Here is a 15,533-nt window from a genome sequence, read left to right on the forward strand (position 1 = left end):
TGTAGTACTGATATACTTTGATTTATTTCTACCATCTTAGTTTGTGCTTTCATGGGATCGATTTTCTTACTTTTGCCTTGTTTCCCCCTTTTTAGGATGATGAAGGTACCCCCTCTCCTTTTTTAAATTATACACACACACACACACACACACACATATATATATTATTGGAGTTCAATTTGCCAACATATAGCATAACACCCAGTTCTCATCCCGCCAAGTGCCCCCCCTCAGTGCCCGTCACCCAGTCACCCCTACCCCCCACCCACTTCCCTTTCCACTACCCCTTGTTCTTTCCCAGAGTTAGGTGTGTCTCATGTTTCATCCCCTCACTGATATTTTCACTCATTTTCTCTACTTTCCCCTCCATTCCCTTTCACTATTTTTTATATTCCTCAAATGAATGAGACCATATAATGTTTGTCCTTCTCTGATTGACTTATTAGCATAATACTCTCCAGTTCCATCAACGTTGAAGCAAATGATGGGTATTTGTCATTTCTAATGGCTGAGTAATATTCTATTGTATACATATGCCACATCTTCTTTATCCTCCCCTCTCCTTTTTTTTGTGGGTGACAGGCAGTCTGATTCTTTTCCCTTAGATAGTCTGACATTGTATTCTTTCTCTATTTATATGATAGTTATTGTAGAGGTTTCATTTTGTATACTTAAAAATTCTAAAGTTATTTAAATTTCTTTTTCTTCTATAAAGTATTACAAGGAATTAAGGACACTATTATTTTAATGTCTACATTACCAAGTACCCAGTATTTTAGCTTTATTATTAATTTCAATCTCAAAAAATATGGTGCTTTAATATGGGCAGTATTTGTCTTTATCTACTCACACATTTACCAAGTAAGGACTAGTTTGATATTATTACTACCTTCTAAAAGAGTTTATTCCTTCCCTTTGTACCCAGCGTCAAAGGTGATACAATCCAGTATCCTACTGCTCCCTCCACTAGCTTTATCTGGAAATTGCCTATTAAATTCCCCATTAAGGCTTATTCTCCTTTTTTTTTTTTTTTCAATGAAGTGTATTAGCATTAAAGCTGAAACTCTAGGTACCTGGGGTTCTCAAGTTTTCCACATTGAAACCTACCCTGAGTGTTGGTTTATACCTCAATATTTCTGCATTTCCTTCTGTGGATGCCATACATTTTTTCAATGAGCAATGTATTGAAAAATTACATACACATACACATACATACAAACACACATATACACATATGTCCTTTTTTGGTATTTCAGTGGCAATGTTGTAGAGTAAAAGAAATGGCAGCATTTATGGTAATTAGAGATTTGCTTTTAACTTTTAAATCTAGAGGAGTATTTTTAGACAAATGTGAATACTTATTTCAGGTTAATGAAGTTTAAAATGGAAAATCTAAATATTATTCTCCATCTCACTCCTGGTCTAGGACCCATACCTCCTATATTAAGTAATGATAGCAGAAGCTCTGAGAAATGTAATGATGAACCATCATTTTTGCCTTAACAGTATTTTACTAGAAACTCTTATTTTATTACTCATCTAATATCTTATTGAATATCTATGGTATATATATTTTGAAGTTATATACTGAGTTACACTTAGAGAAGAGAAAGAGAATGGCATTATAACAATCAGAAAAAAATTCTGATGTTTCTAGTCCAATTGTAATCCAGTGGAAATAATTATGTTGTGGGTTTTAGAAAAGGTTGGCTTTTTGACCCTGAGGAGAAGACTAGATATCTTTTATTAAAAGATATTCAGAAAAGGAAGCTCTATAAATATCTTCTGATAAAAGTATAGCTTTTCTCTGATGAAAAAGCATAGTTTCTGTGGCTCACCAAAGGAGATCTATTTTCTGTCCCAAAGAATTCTTTCTTTGATTTATCTGTTCCAAAATGTTTTAGTTTATGTAGGTCACTTAGTAGGTTTTAAAGAGTTTAACTTTTGTACTTTATTGAGAAATTCAAAGAACTTATCAAAGTAATTCTTTACCTTTTCTGACTTAGAATACTTTACTTCAATCAGATGTACAACATGGATATGAGAAGGTGAAAAAGAGAAAGATAATTATTTTTGGTCTAAATATTTTGTAGTCAAAGAGGAACTCTAACAATTGACCTTGCTGGTAATGACTTAATATACTATCACAATTGTTAATGTCCCAATGGTCTTTTGTCATTTGCTTTTGATTGTAATTAACATTAATGTGAGTTTCACTGACTTGTATAAAAAATAACCATTTTGCTCCAAAATATATAAAAGCATGGAGAAATGAAAGCTTAATAAAAAATGAGGATTCAAAGAAACTTTCAAGATATCCACATTTTATTTTATTTTTTTATTTGATAGCCACATTTTAATTAATGTTTTATATACCTCATTTTCCTTTTATCTCCTTGAGTTGATTCAAATTTGGGAACTTGAGGACCTACCCATGTAGCCAGCTAGGTTGTGGTAAATATATTTTAATTACATTTTACAAAAGAACAAAACAAATAAAAAATGGCTTCTCATTATTGTGCAAAGGGAAATTATATATACATATATATATTTTTAAAGACAGGATTTATTTTTATTTATTTTTCATTTATTTATGATAGTCACAGAGAGAGAGAGAGAGAGAGAGAGAGAGAGAGAGAGAGAGAGAGAGGCAGAGACACAGGCAGAGGGAGAAGCAGTCTCCATGCATCGGGAGCCCGACGTGGGATTCGATCCCGGGTGTCCAGGATCGCGCCCTGGGCCAAAGGCAGGTGTCAAACCGCTGCGCCACCCAGGGATCCCGGGAAATTATATTAAAGGAACAGTAACTTCAACTTGCTGTAGCTATTTTTCTCTGTTAAACTTCTCTTGATAAAATAAATTAAAGATTTTTTTGGAATAAAGTTAAAGGTAACCCTTATAAACTTTACAGTTTTAGGTCTTTTGTGAAAGTCTTTAATCGATTTTGAGTTGATTTTTTGTATGGTATAAAGTAGGAGTACAATTTTATTTATTTTTTGCATCTGAATATCGTTTTCCCAGCACCAATTTTTGAACAATCCATTTCCCACTGTGTATTCTTAGTTGTTAAATAAGAATAAAGTTTCAGTTGTGCTACATGAGTAAGCTCTAGAGATCTGCTGCACAGTACAGTGCCTATAGTTAACAATTTGGTAGTATGCACTTCGAAAGTTAAGTGGATAATGCTTATGTTAAGTGATCTTACCACAAGCGAAACAAAACAAAAATGAAAAAGACACATGGAGATTTTGGGAGGTGTTGGATATGCCTATTACCTTGACTACAGTGATGGTATCACAGTTTTTTGCATATGTCCAAACTCCTCAAACTGTAAACATTAAATATGTGAAGTTCTTCATAATTCAGTTTACAAAAAACAAAAGTAACCTTACTTTTCAACTAATTGCAAAGAGGATTTTACCTTTGAATGATCCTTTGTGTGTTGATTTAAATAAAATCTTTGGATTATAGGCACCTGAGTGGTTTAGTCACTTAAGTGTCTGCCTTTGGCTCAGGTCATGATTCCAGCATCCTGGGATGAAGTCTCAAGTTGGACTCCTTGCTTAGTGGGGAGTCTGCCTCTCCTTCCTCCTTTGCCCCCTGCTCATGCTCTTGCTCTATCTGAAATAAATAAGTAAAATTAAAAAAAAAATAAATTAAATAAAATCTTTCGATAAATCTGGTAACTTTAAATCCATAAATTTATGCAGAAATGTCTACTATTATAAAAAACAGGCAATCAAGAAAAGTTATTAACATCTTTTGGGCTTTTAAGAAAGAAAGGGCATTCCTTGGCATATTCTATAAAAATAGTCAACAGCCTCTGGGGCTTCCCAAAAACCTAATTTGAGGAAACAATAACTAAGATTTCTAGGTTTGCTTAATGCTAGAATGATACTTAAAAATAATTTAGCCAAGCCACCAAATTACAAGATATACTAACTTAGACCATATAGAACTATTTTTATAAATAAAGTGGTTATGCTATTTTGAATTCTTGACAGTAAAACAGAGGCAATATTTAGTACTTGTATTATAATCTCATACTAAGACCCTGATTCAGATCAGTTTTTACTCTATGTCCTACTTTTACAAGTGATGATTTTACAGTCATTATGAAATTGATGAACATATTTGGGTTGACTTTGGTACTATAGGACTATGAGAGTAAGTCCAAAGGGAGAAGAACTAAAGTCTGATGTATTTCCTCTATATGGGCAAAGACACACTGATCGTTGACAAAAGTGATTTACCCAATTTGTTATTAATAATGTCTCTTAAGGAAATTCAAATTTTCTCATGAAATGTGTTGTTCACAAGATCGTGTAGCCATTTAGCTGAGGCTTCATGACTTACTCTTAGTAGAAGTAAACACTTCTTGAAAGTGTGAGTAAGAAGGATCTTTGGGAAAGATTTCCAAGTAACAGAAATAAGCATTAAACAAATAAGAAAGCCTACTTCTTTTATAACTAATTTTGACCTTTCTAAAGATTTTATTTATTTATTCATGACAGAGAGAGAGAGAGAGAGGGAGACAGAGAGAAAGGCAGAGACACAGGCAGAGAGAGAAGCAGGCTCCCTGCAGGAAGCCTGATGTGGGACTCAGTTCCGGGGACCTCAGGATCGCACTCTGAGCCAAAGGCAGATACTCAACCGCTGAGCCACCCAGGCATCCCTAATTTTGCCCTTTCTATAGCAAATATTTATTTTCCCAGAAGTGAATTACTTAGATTTTTACTCCTATCTCCACACTCGTGTCCCTAAAAGTGATCCCAGGCCCTGTGGTCAGTTTTTGCTCAACAAAGTACAATACAATCACATCACAAAATGTTTTTTGTCCCAACCCACTTTGCCAAACCATCTCCAGTAATTCTTCACTCAGTCCTCTTCTGGTATTTCATTTTCTCCGTAGCCCACTGATCCCTCTTTTGTCTCTCCTTTTCACATTCCCAAAGCCCTTTTTCTGTTCCATGTCTGTTGTTCCTTTACAAGTTCATTTATTACCTTTGTCTTACCTGGAATTGAGCTCACTTTGTACAGGAGTCTGTATCCACTATAGCACTAGCATGAATAAAATCTGTCTTGTTGCCTTAAAAAAAATTTTGGTGTTTTCCTTTCTGGACAGATGGTAAGTTCTTTTTTTAAATTTTTAAATTTTTATTTATTTATTTATTTATTTATTTATTTATTTATTTATTTATTTATTTAAAGATGATCTTGGGTTTACAGGCTGGACATTTTAAACTCTACTTTTTTTTTTCTTAAGATTTTGTTTATTTATTAATGAGAGACACAGAGAAAGAGGCAGAGACATAGGCAGAGAAAGCAGGCTCCCTGTGGGGAGGCCAATGTGGAACTCGATCCCAGGACCCCGGGATCATGACCAAAGGCAGACACTCAACCACTGAACCACCCCAGCATCCCAGATAGTAAGTCCTTTAATAGTTCTCTCTTATTACTTATTATATTTTTACCTCTTCTACAGTATTTGGTCACAAAGGAGTTCACTAATGATTTATTATACTTAAACTCATATAAACAGATAGAGAAACTATAATCTGTAATATATTTTTCTATTCATAGAGAGTGTAAAAATAAAGGTGAAAAAGGCACTACTGATCTTCACAATACTTAAAATTTTTACTTTCTCCTCTACTAACATAATTTGGATCTCTATTAATAGCATTTTTCATCTGCAATTTTTTTTAGTTTAGCTGTTTTTCTTTTTTAAAAAATAGCTATTTACATTTCTGTCTGTCATATTTTAATCACAAGAAACAGATCCCCATCCAATGCAGCTAAAGAAGAGGAGGCTAATTCTGAGGCCTTCAGAGACATCTCAAATGTACCTTGTACCCCACCAGTAGGTGAGAAAAAAATACCAGGCTATACAGAGACAAAAGCTGTAGGGAAAATCTGCATTCTTGGGCCTTTAGAAAAAGTAGGTTCTAGAATTTAACTCCAGCATTCTGTTATTAATGTAGTTTGACTTTATCTCTCATGTCTAATTTTCTTCTGTCATGCTACTAACTTTCTCTTCCTCCATGCATTTTACACTTTTGAAAATTTGCATTGCATGTTTTTGCATTATTAAGGGCTTTCCATATGACTATATTCTATTTCCATATTGTTTCAACAGCTTTAAATGGAGAGAAAATTCCCTTTTTGTTAAGAGACAGTATCTAAGTTAGAGAATAAAGAGTTTCTCATTAGCCCATGACATCTGTCAGATCCCACATCCTGCATCCCCTTCTGTGAATCTTTCATCAGTGCTGACTCCTCGCTTTTCCATAACATCATATGGCTCCATTCCAGTAAAGAACAATAATTTGGGAAGCCTGGGTGGCTCAGCAGTTTAGTGCCTGCCTTTAGCTCAGGGTGTGATCCTGGAGTCCTGGGATTGAGTTTCATGTCAGGCTCTTTGCATGGAGACTGATTCTCCCTCTGCCTCTCTTTCCCTGTGTCTCTCATGAATAAATAATAAAAAAATAACAATAATTTCTTCAGGTTGTTTTATTTTGTATGCAATCACTTCACACTGCACTGAAACTGTTTATGTGACTTTTTTCCCCCATTAGACTGTAAGCTCCTTACTTCTTTCTTTATTTCTATGTTTCATGTCATGGAGATAAAAAATTAAACTCCTGGGAAGGAGGTGATGGATACTATAATTAAAAACAGGAGGTGGGGATTATTAGAAATCAAGGACTTCTTCAAGGATAAAGTGGTGTTTGAGATGAACCTTATAAGATAAATAAGCAGGAGGGTGCTGATATTGGAGATAGTCCCCAGTTGGAGCAGAATGCATGAGAGGAAAAAGCATGTTCTTAGAGATATATGACAAATCCACCTTTTTGATGAACAAATAATACTGACTTTCTCATATGTGCATGTAGCAATCTTTTGAAAAAGGTGAAACTCAATGAGGTAGAAGTAGTAAACATTTTCATTTCCCCCCTACCATTAATAATATACATTCTGTTTGATGATCTTTCCACACCCACTGACCATATCTGAGATGGTTCCAATTGCTTTCTGATAATTTTTGATTATAGCAACAGTCCTGCTTCCCTTATTAAGACTCATTGCTAGGCATTATGAAATTCAAACTCAAAATAAAGCTTCAATTTTATATCCAGCACAAACCTTATACTCTCCCTTAAGATCAAATCTGACCCACTGTTGGCAAATCTGGCAAACTGGAAGCAGTGTATTCTTTTCCACCTTGTCCTGTTCTTCATTTTCGGACTGTTGCAGGGTTGCAGTATGGGGAGGGTAAATTACATGGAGAAAAGCAAGAAGTCATAAACCATTGGTGCAGTTGAAGTTCTTTCTTAGCTACTAATGACTGGACTTGATCATAGTGTAAGTATTGGCTTTACCCTGAGATACATTCAGGAAGAACCTCTGATGGGTTCTTTTAGAATACTGCTCACTTGCTCTCAGGGTCTGTCTTTCCCTGCTGTGGGATAGGAAAAGAAACTGTACTAAGCACTTTCACCTAGGATAATGGCTTATTTCTAGATTGTTTGATATGAAAGCACATGGGTATCAAAGGAGCAGTCAGCTACATCTCTTGAGTCTTCTGGGCATATGGCTTTCAGTGGTTTTGTAGATACTTATAAACTAATGTTGTTTTCATTAGACCTCTGCTAGAAATTCTGACACAAGATTAGTATGCCATTTCACTATTTGTTTTATGAGAATCTTTCCTTGCAATTAAGGCTGGACTCAAGTATCATTCCTTTTGCAAGAGCTTCAGTAGTGTCTATTTCTTGAAATAAACACTAATAGTGTTTACAAGACAGTGGGAAACCCAGTTAATAATCTGTGTAATCTACACCAACACACACATGAAAAAATGCTCACCTTGCCATCAGGGAAATTACACATCAAAACCACAATGAGATACTACTCACACCAGACAGAATGGTTAAAATGAACAACTCAGGAAACAACAGATGTTGGTGAGGATGCAGAGAAAGGGGAACCCTCTTACACTGTTGGTGGGAATGCAAGCTGGTATAGCCATTCTGGAAAACAGGATGGAGGTTCCTCAAAACATTTAAAAATAGAGATACCGTAAGACCCAGCAATTGCATTACTAAGCTATTTACCCAAAGGATACAAATGTCGTGATCCAAAGGGGTACCTGCACCCCAATGTTTATAGCAGCAACATCCACAATAGCCAAATGATGGAAAGAGCCCAGATGTCCACTGACAGATGAATGAAGAAGATGTGGTATGTATGTATGTATATATGTATATAATGGAATATTAGTCAGCCATCAAAAAAGATAAATCTTACATTTACAGTGACTTGGATAGAACTAGAGGACTTTATTCTAAACAAAATAAGCTAATCAAAGAAAGGCAATTATCATATCACTCATATGTGGAAATAAAGAAACAAAACAGGATCATAGTGGAAGAAAGGGGAAAATAAAATAAGACAAAATCAGAGAGGAAGACAGACCATAAGAGATTCTTAACTACAGGAAACAAACAGGGTTGCTGGAGGGGTGGTGGGTAGGTGGATGGGGTAACTGGGTAATGGGCTTTAAGGAGGGCATTTGATGTAAAGAGCACTGGGTGTTGTTGTTTTTTTTTAATAAATTCATTTTTTATTGGTGTTCAATTTACCAACAGAGCACTGGGTGTTATATGCAACTGATGAATCACTAAGCTCTACCTTTGAAACTAATAGAAAAAATAATTCTATGGTCTACACAGAAGCAGGGTTGAAATGTTGACCACAGGAATAATGACGGAATACTTCTAGAGAAGTAAAGCATGAGCAGCTGGGTATCCATTCTCCCCTTCTTCCTTACTAGCAGAATTCTACTTTTGTGGAGTTTTGTGGAGGGCAACAATGAGTTTGGTTTCAACCATAGCCACAGTAACAACAATTATATTTCCCAGTTTCTAGAGTAACTGAGTATACGGCACAGCAGGCCAGACTCAGAAATAACTATAAAGGCTACATGGCATTATTAAATAAAAATAACATTTTATTGTTTCCAGAATTTTCAATTTATCAAATACAAGGAATGTGCCAAAGAGCTCATAAATATTGACTGTAAGCAATTTTTATTATGTGCTTTTACTCCATGAGGATAAAGTATCTATGACATTACTAATGCCTTATCAATTAGCACAAGAGGTTAGGACTTTGTGAATATTATCAATTCTTCTATCAAAATAATATTAATTGAGGCTACTTTATGATGTGTGTCCAGGTCCAGGGCAGTTCTTTGCTATTGAGATATAAGAGTGGTTAACTCCTATGCAAATTCCTTAACATTACTGAGTTTATTGTCAGACAATATGCAAAATAATTAGGTAAAATACATCATATATTAGTAATAATGCATTGATTAAGCTGGAAGAGGTATATTTCTAATAAAAATTTGTGTTTTTTGAACATTGACTATCTCTCTTATTTTGGTATATAGGACCAAGTGTCTAGTTTCCAAAAAAGTGGTAAAACAGAGGAACTTGATTGGAGAGGATGTGGCATTTTAAAAGCCAGAAACAAAACATATCACATAAAGTTAAAACATTTAAGTGAAATATCAGAAATGATATCTGACATTTTAGTAAAAAAATGGAATACACTGCCAAGGGGAGTCAGTAAAACTTCAACCTGAACCCAGAGATTAATATTCTCAATTATGATTATACTCAATAGTTACAGTTATGCCTTGCTCTTCTTGGAAATAGACCAAATAAATGACCTCCATTGCTCTTATGTTTATGATATTTCCTGTCTTATGGCACAGTTAGTAAAACCATAATCAGTGCAGAAACACTTTGGAATTACTAACCTAAAAGAAGAAATTAAAATGCTGGAGCTTTAGAGAAAGAGACAATTGTTTCACTCTCTCAGAAATAACAAAAACAACAACATGATTATTAAAGTAAAAAGAAATATAAAATATAATATGACTTTAATTTTATGAGGACTGGTTATTGGCTTCAGGCCTTTTAGAAAAGAGACAAAGTCAGCAATAATATATAGGTTAGAACAGAGAGGGACAGCCCAGGTGGCTCAGCGGTTTAGCACTGCCCTCAGTCCAGGGTGTGATCCTGGAGACCCAGGATTGAGTCCCACATCGGCCTCCCTGCATGGAGCCTGCTTCTCCCTTTGCCTGTGTCTATGCCTCTCTCTCTCTCTCTCTCACCCTCTCTTTCTTTCTCTCTCTGTGTCTCTCATGAATAAATAAATAAAATCTTAAAAAAAAAAAGAACAGAGAGATTGTTCCTTCCAGTTTTTAGTAGGAGAACAGTACCACATAGGACAGCAGATTAAGTTGTTTGGCTGGTGCTTTATATTTTCCTCTGGAAGGCAGGTGCTCTAAAGAAAACATAAGCAGCTTATTTGTCTGATAGAGATAGCACTTCAATTCTGGGCTTTTCCTTTTATATAGGCAGCTAGTAACGAAGATGTGACACTGAGAGCTTTTGTAAACATTCTCAACAACGACCAAGCACCTACCACTTCCTACTATGGAGTTAGCCTGTCCAAGGAACATGCCTAATTTGCCATGGCTTTCATTTCCCTCAACACTGGTCCAGACTCCTGGATAGGACTTTCACGACTCCTGGATAGGACTTTCACTTGATCAACAACTCTAAAGTTTCCATTAGCATGGACATGTGTGCAGTCTTTCTCCCCATACAAATCATCTGGCACGATGTTATTTACCTATCATTTATAAGTTGAAGTGATTGGGAGAAAATGATAGACAAGTATGGTATTTAACATATAGGATACCTGTGTTACATTAAGAAAATGGATGATGGAGATTAATTGCAGCGGCTGCATAGAATAGTGATTCAGACATATGCATTGTTATGACTAAGTTTCGGTCTATCACTTACTGGCTGTGAGTTTTGTTTTGCTCTTAATTCTCTAAGACTTAGCTTTCTTAATTCCAAAATGCGGTAAGAAATGATATAACATATGCATAACTTAGACATACCTAGAATATATTTACTGTGACTAAACTTCTATCTGAAAAAAAATCATTTGTACTATTTTGCAATTACAGATGCAGATAGAGTCTAGGAGAATGTACACAACACCTTTTTTGCTGTTCCCACTGAATTATCTCAGAAGGAAATCCATGAGTTATTATCTCTTGTCTCTCTTTTGTCCCCTATAATCCCATAATTCTTTCTTTCTTTCATTACCTCCAACCTTTCCTTGATCCTGCCTCCAGCCTATAGGAGCAACACAAGACTTCATGATTCTGTGTCTCCTCCTTGATCTATTCTCCAAACAGATATAGATCTTTCTTAGAAAGCATTTTAGTTACATTAGCACTTTTAATATAAAATATCTACCAGACAAGAACAAGCAAACAGAACAAACAAAATCTTTCTTTTGCTAACCTGAACATCTTTCACTACATTATTTTCTTCATACTATTTTGCCTTCAAATATCTTTCTCTTTTCTCTGATTTTACATTGGGTTTGTTTCATCAGTATAAAAGCATAGATAAATAGAAGCAAGGAGAAAATAAAACCTAGGAATTGCAGAATATATATTAATTAGTGATCAGAATTGCAAAAGATCAGGGCTGGACAGAAATCTTAACACAGAAGTCTGGAACCAGAGTGATGAAAGTACCATTACAGAATAGACTAGTGATCAGAAAGTGCTAAGCTGTTCAGGATGATGGAGGAAGAATAAATTAGGAAAAGAAAATATATTTTGCACTGGAAAGTTGGAGTGGGTCCTTTGAAGGTATATGCTACTTCTACTCACATAGCCTAGGGTTGAATAAAATCTGAAAGATGAATTTTTCAGGACAAAGGGCTTGGATACCCAAGGGCAATTGGCAGGGAAAATAGCTGTGGATAGGCAGGGCCAGGCTCATTGTAGAAAATCTACTGTCAGACCAAAAGAAAATTGTTTACCCTTTATGGTACATGCTTTACATCATGAAGTCTATTCACAGGTTGGAATACTTTGAAAAAAGAGATGCCTCCTAAAATTATTTTTAGGTGATAGTAAACAAATCCATTAACCAAAGCGTTTTTTTTTTTAAGATTAAAAAAAAATATATGTATTTGACAGAGAGAACCAGAGAGCACAAGCAGGCAGAATGGCAGAGCGAGGGGGAGAAGCAGGCTTCCTGCCAATCAGGGAGCCTGACACAGGGCTTGATCCCAGGACCCTGAGACCATGACCAGAGCTGAAGGTAGATGATTAACAGACTGAGCCACCCAAGTGCCCCTACAGTTTTCAGCAGGGCCAATTCTCACTGTTGCAATCAGATTTATCATCTTATTGTACATAAAACATAATATAAATGTGCTTGAGGGAATGGACTTGGATGTCAGAAGATTTGGGCTTGGGGGCTTCTGGCCCAGTTGGTGGAGCATGTGACTCAAGGTCTCACGGTTGTGAGTTTGAGCCCCATGTTGGGTATAGAGATTACTTAAAATATTAAAAAAAAGAAAAGATTTGGGTCTGAATTTTTACTACTTCATAGCTACATATGAATGGCCAACCTGTCTATGTCTTGATTTCTTAGTAGTGAAATGCCAATGCACAGAGTTAGATAAATCATCATTTATATGCAAAATGAAGAGGGCAGTGCCTGGGTTGATGTATTTACATATATGACAACTTTTATTTTAAAACATGATTAATATAATGGTGAGTTTTAGTCAAAGAGCTAGTACGATTCAGTTGATGAAAAAGAACTGTAGATATTTCCCTTCTGTGGAAGATGCTAAATTGTGGGTTTTGCCACTCTGTTTGCATTCCCTCTGAAATTGCAAATGGAGAACTCTACTAATGTCTTCACAACTTCTGTGCAGTTTTCTGGCCTGATTACGATGTAAAAGGAGTTTCTAATGGATGTTTATGTCACAGTCTGTTCTTGTTTGGACTGTCACAAATTAGAAATCGGGCACTTATTCTTCTACAGATCAAGGCTTTCACTCTCAATGTGGTATAACATCTAAGTGTGGACAGAGCAGTGTGAAGAAAATGCTGCCTCCCCCTAATCAACAAAACATTTTCTCTGCAATTATAGAGCAGTGATTCACATCAGCTGTTCTGGGTATGGCCCTAGTTTCCTAATAGAGTGTGTGTGTGTGTGTGCGTGGTGGATGGGATGCAAAAAAAAAAAAAACCCCACACACAAAACGTATTAGTTATATAACCTGCTGTTTCAGAAGAGAAAAGAACCATGACTTGTTTGATGCATGGAAATAAACCCTGGACTAGGAAGCAAGAAGAGCATGGGATTAGCTCTTCGTGTTTTTGTGGACATAGTCAAAGGACTTAAATTTTAATCCTCATTTCTTTCAACTTTAAAGTGTGTGTGTGTGTGTGTGTGTGTGTGCAGGAAGGGAGTCAAATGAGAATCTTTACAGCCTATTTGAAAGAGGTATCATTGGTATTTCTGAGACATTTGCTAAGAAAACCTAACGTGAAGTGCCTTACAAATGTGAAAGGTTATTTTAGTATCATTGCCCTAATATAGACAAACTCATTCTCAAAATGCACAGGTTACTCACAAGGCATTGGCTTGAGTAATCACTGAAGATCTTCCAGCAGGAGCCTCAGAAAAGGCCACATGTCCAGAAACATCAGCCTTAGAATCTGTCACCATACTATTAGGTATATGCATTCCTCCTGACATTTAATGCACATGAAGTGCTATGCAAACAAAATGCTGTGTAAATTACTTTTTATCAAATAACAACTCAAAGATGTCCTCCTTTTATTAACAGTAAGTAATCTCAGGGGACTGGTTGGCCTCTGAATTGGAGTGAGACTTGAATATATATCTGGTGGACAAGAGAAGTTACAAGGGAGAAAAAGGGGGTGCTTGGAAAGAGGAAGGACTTTTTTTGGGGGGAAGGACTTTTGAAAAAGAAGGGGGTTGCAGGGATCCCTGGGTGGCGCAGCGGTTTAGCGCCTGCCTTTGGCCCAGGGCGCGATCCTGGAGACCCGGAATCGAATCCCACGTCGGGCTCCCAGTGCATGGAGCCTGCTTCTCCCTCTGCCTGTGTCTCTGCCTCTCTCTCTCTCACTGTGTGCCTATCATAAATAAGTAAAAATTAAGAAATAAAATAAAATAAAAAAAAGAAGGGGGTTGCAGAGAAAAGTATCCCTGAATTCTCATTTTTGCCATCTTTTAATCTTAAGGCTAGCTTTATGTTCATTCATCTAATAAATATTAATTAATCATCTAACTCCATTTAAGGCACTGTGTTAGCTCTAGAGATAGCATTGTGAATAAGACATGTAAAGACTGAAAGAAGATCACAGCCTCAGTGGAAGACAAGCGTCATGATAACGATAAAGAAGGTGGCACCAGAAGAACACATATGAGAAGTCATGGGGACATCCAGGAGCTTCCTGAAAAAGTGACATGCAGGTTGAAATTTGAAAATGAGATAGGAACTAACTTGTTGAAAAGAAGAGAAGAATATAGTATCACTGGATGAAGAGAACATGACATGCAAAGCAAAGGGAACTGGAAGTTCAGTAGAAATTCTTTTAGCCTCCCATCACTTAGTTTTATTGCCAATTTTATGCTGACATGGCACAGCAAGCAAATTTCTTTACTGTACCAAGCCCATCTGCTTCCACTGACTTAACTAACTAAGCAAACACATAGATCACAAGAGTCAAGTATGGAAGCTTCTAGAGAAACTTGGTACTTATAAAGGGTAGAAAATATATATGGCTGGCATGGGGAGATGATGTACAAAGATGAGAAAATATGCAATATGTAGTGTGTGAAGTGAAAGATATAGAGAAGAAAGCATGGCATGCCACAAAATGTGATTCAAATGCTATGGCAAGGAGTTTGGATTTCATCCTGAAAAAAAAAAAAAAGGATAAACCTGTAAAGATTTTAAGCAAAAGAATGATATAATCAAAATGGTGTTTTAGAAACATCACTCTGGCTTTGGCTGTGGTATTCAAATATTTTTGATCAAGTGCTTCTATTAGTAAGTCATTTTGACCATTCCCTCAGTGTGGGTACCCGTATATACACACATATTTTTATACAATTATATACAATGTAAACCTTTCAAAGTGTGTATTAATAAAGAATGAAAAAAAGTCCAACTAAATAATAATGTTTTGCTGTTTTGTTAAACCTTTTTGGCTTCTTCCTTTTAGTATCTAGTATTTTAAGGCAAGTTACACTTGTGGTAAGGTTCTTTGCTAATGAACAGGGAAGTTAATTCATATGTAAAGTCTTTTTTTAATGTTGGTTTTTGGGACCCACTTCTTTTAGAGATGATTAAAATATCATTGTTTGATGCCACTCTCAAGGAGTAAGAAAAATGCCCATATGCTTTTTCTTTTCCTTACAGTTGCTTTTGCTTACTTCATTAGCACAATACTGATTCTGTGTAGAGAAACTTTAAGCCATCTGTCCATCTTGTGTGATACTTTTACACAAAACTAGGCCATATAAGCCTGTAACCATTTAATGAAAAAAAATATATATACACACATATATATGTATATATATTTACAGTGTTAA

The sequence above is a fragment of the Nyctereutes procyonoides genome, unplaced genomic scaffold, assembly GCF_905146905.1.
Source record: "Nyctereutes procyonoides isolate TBG_1078 unplaced genomic scaffold, NYPRO_anot_genome, whole genome shotgun sequence".
In the NCBI taxonomy this organism is placed as follows: Eukaryota; Metazoa; Chordata; class Mammalia; order Carnivora; family Canidae; genus Nyctereutes; species Nyctereutes procyonoides.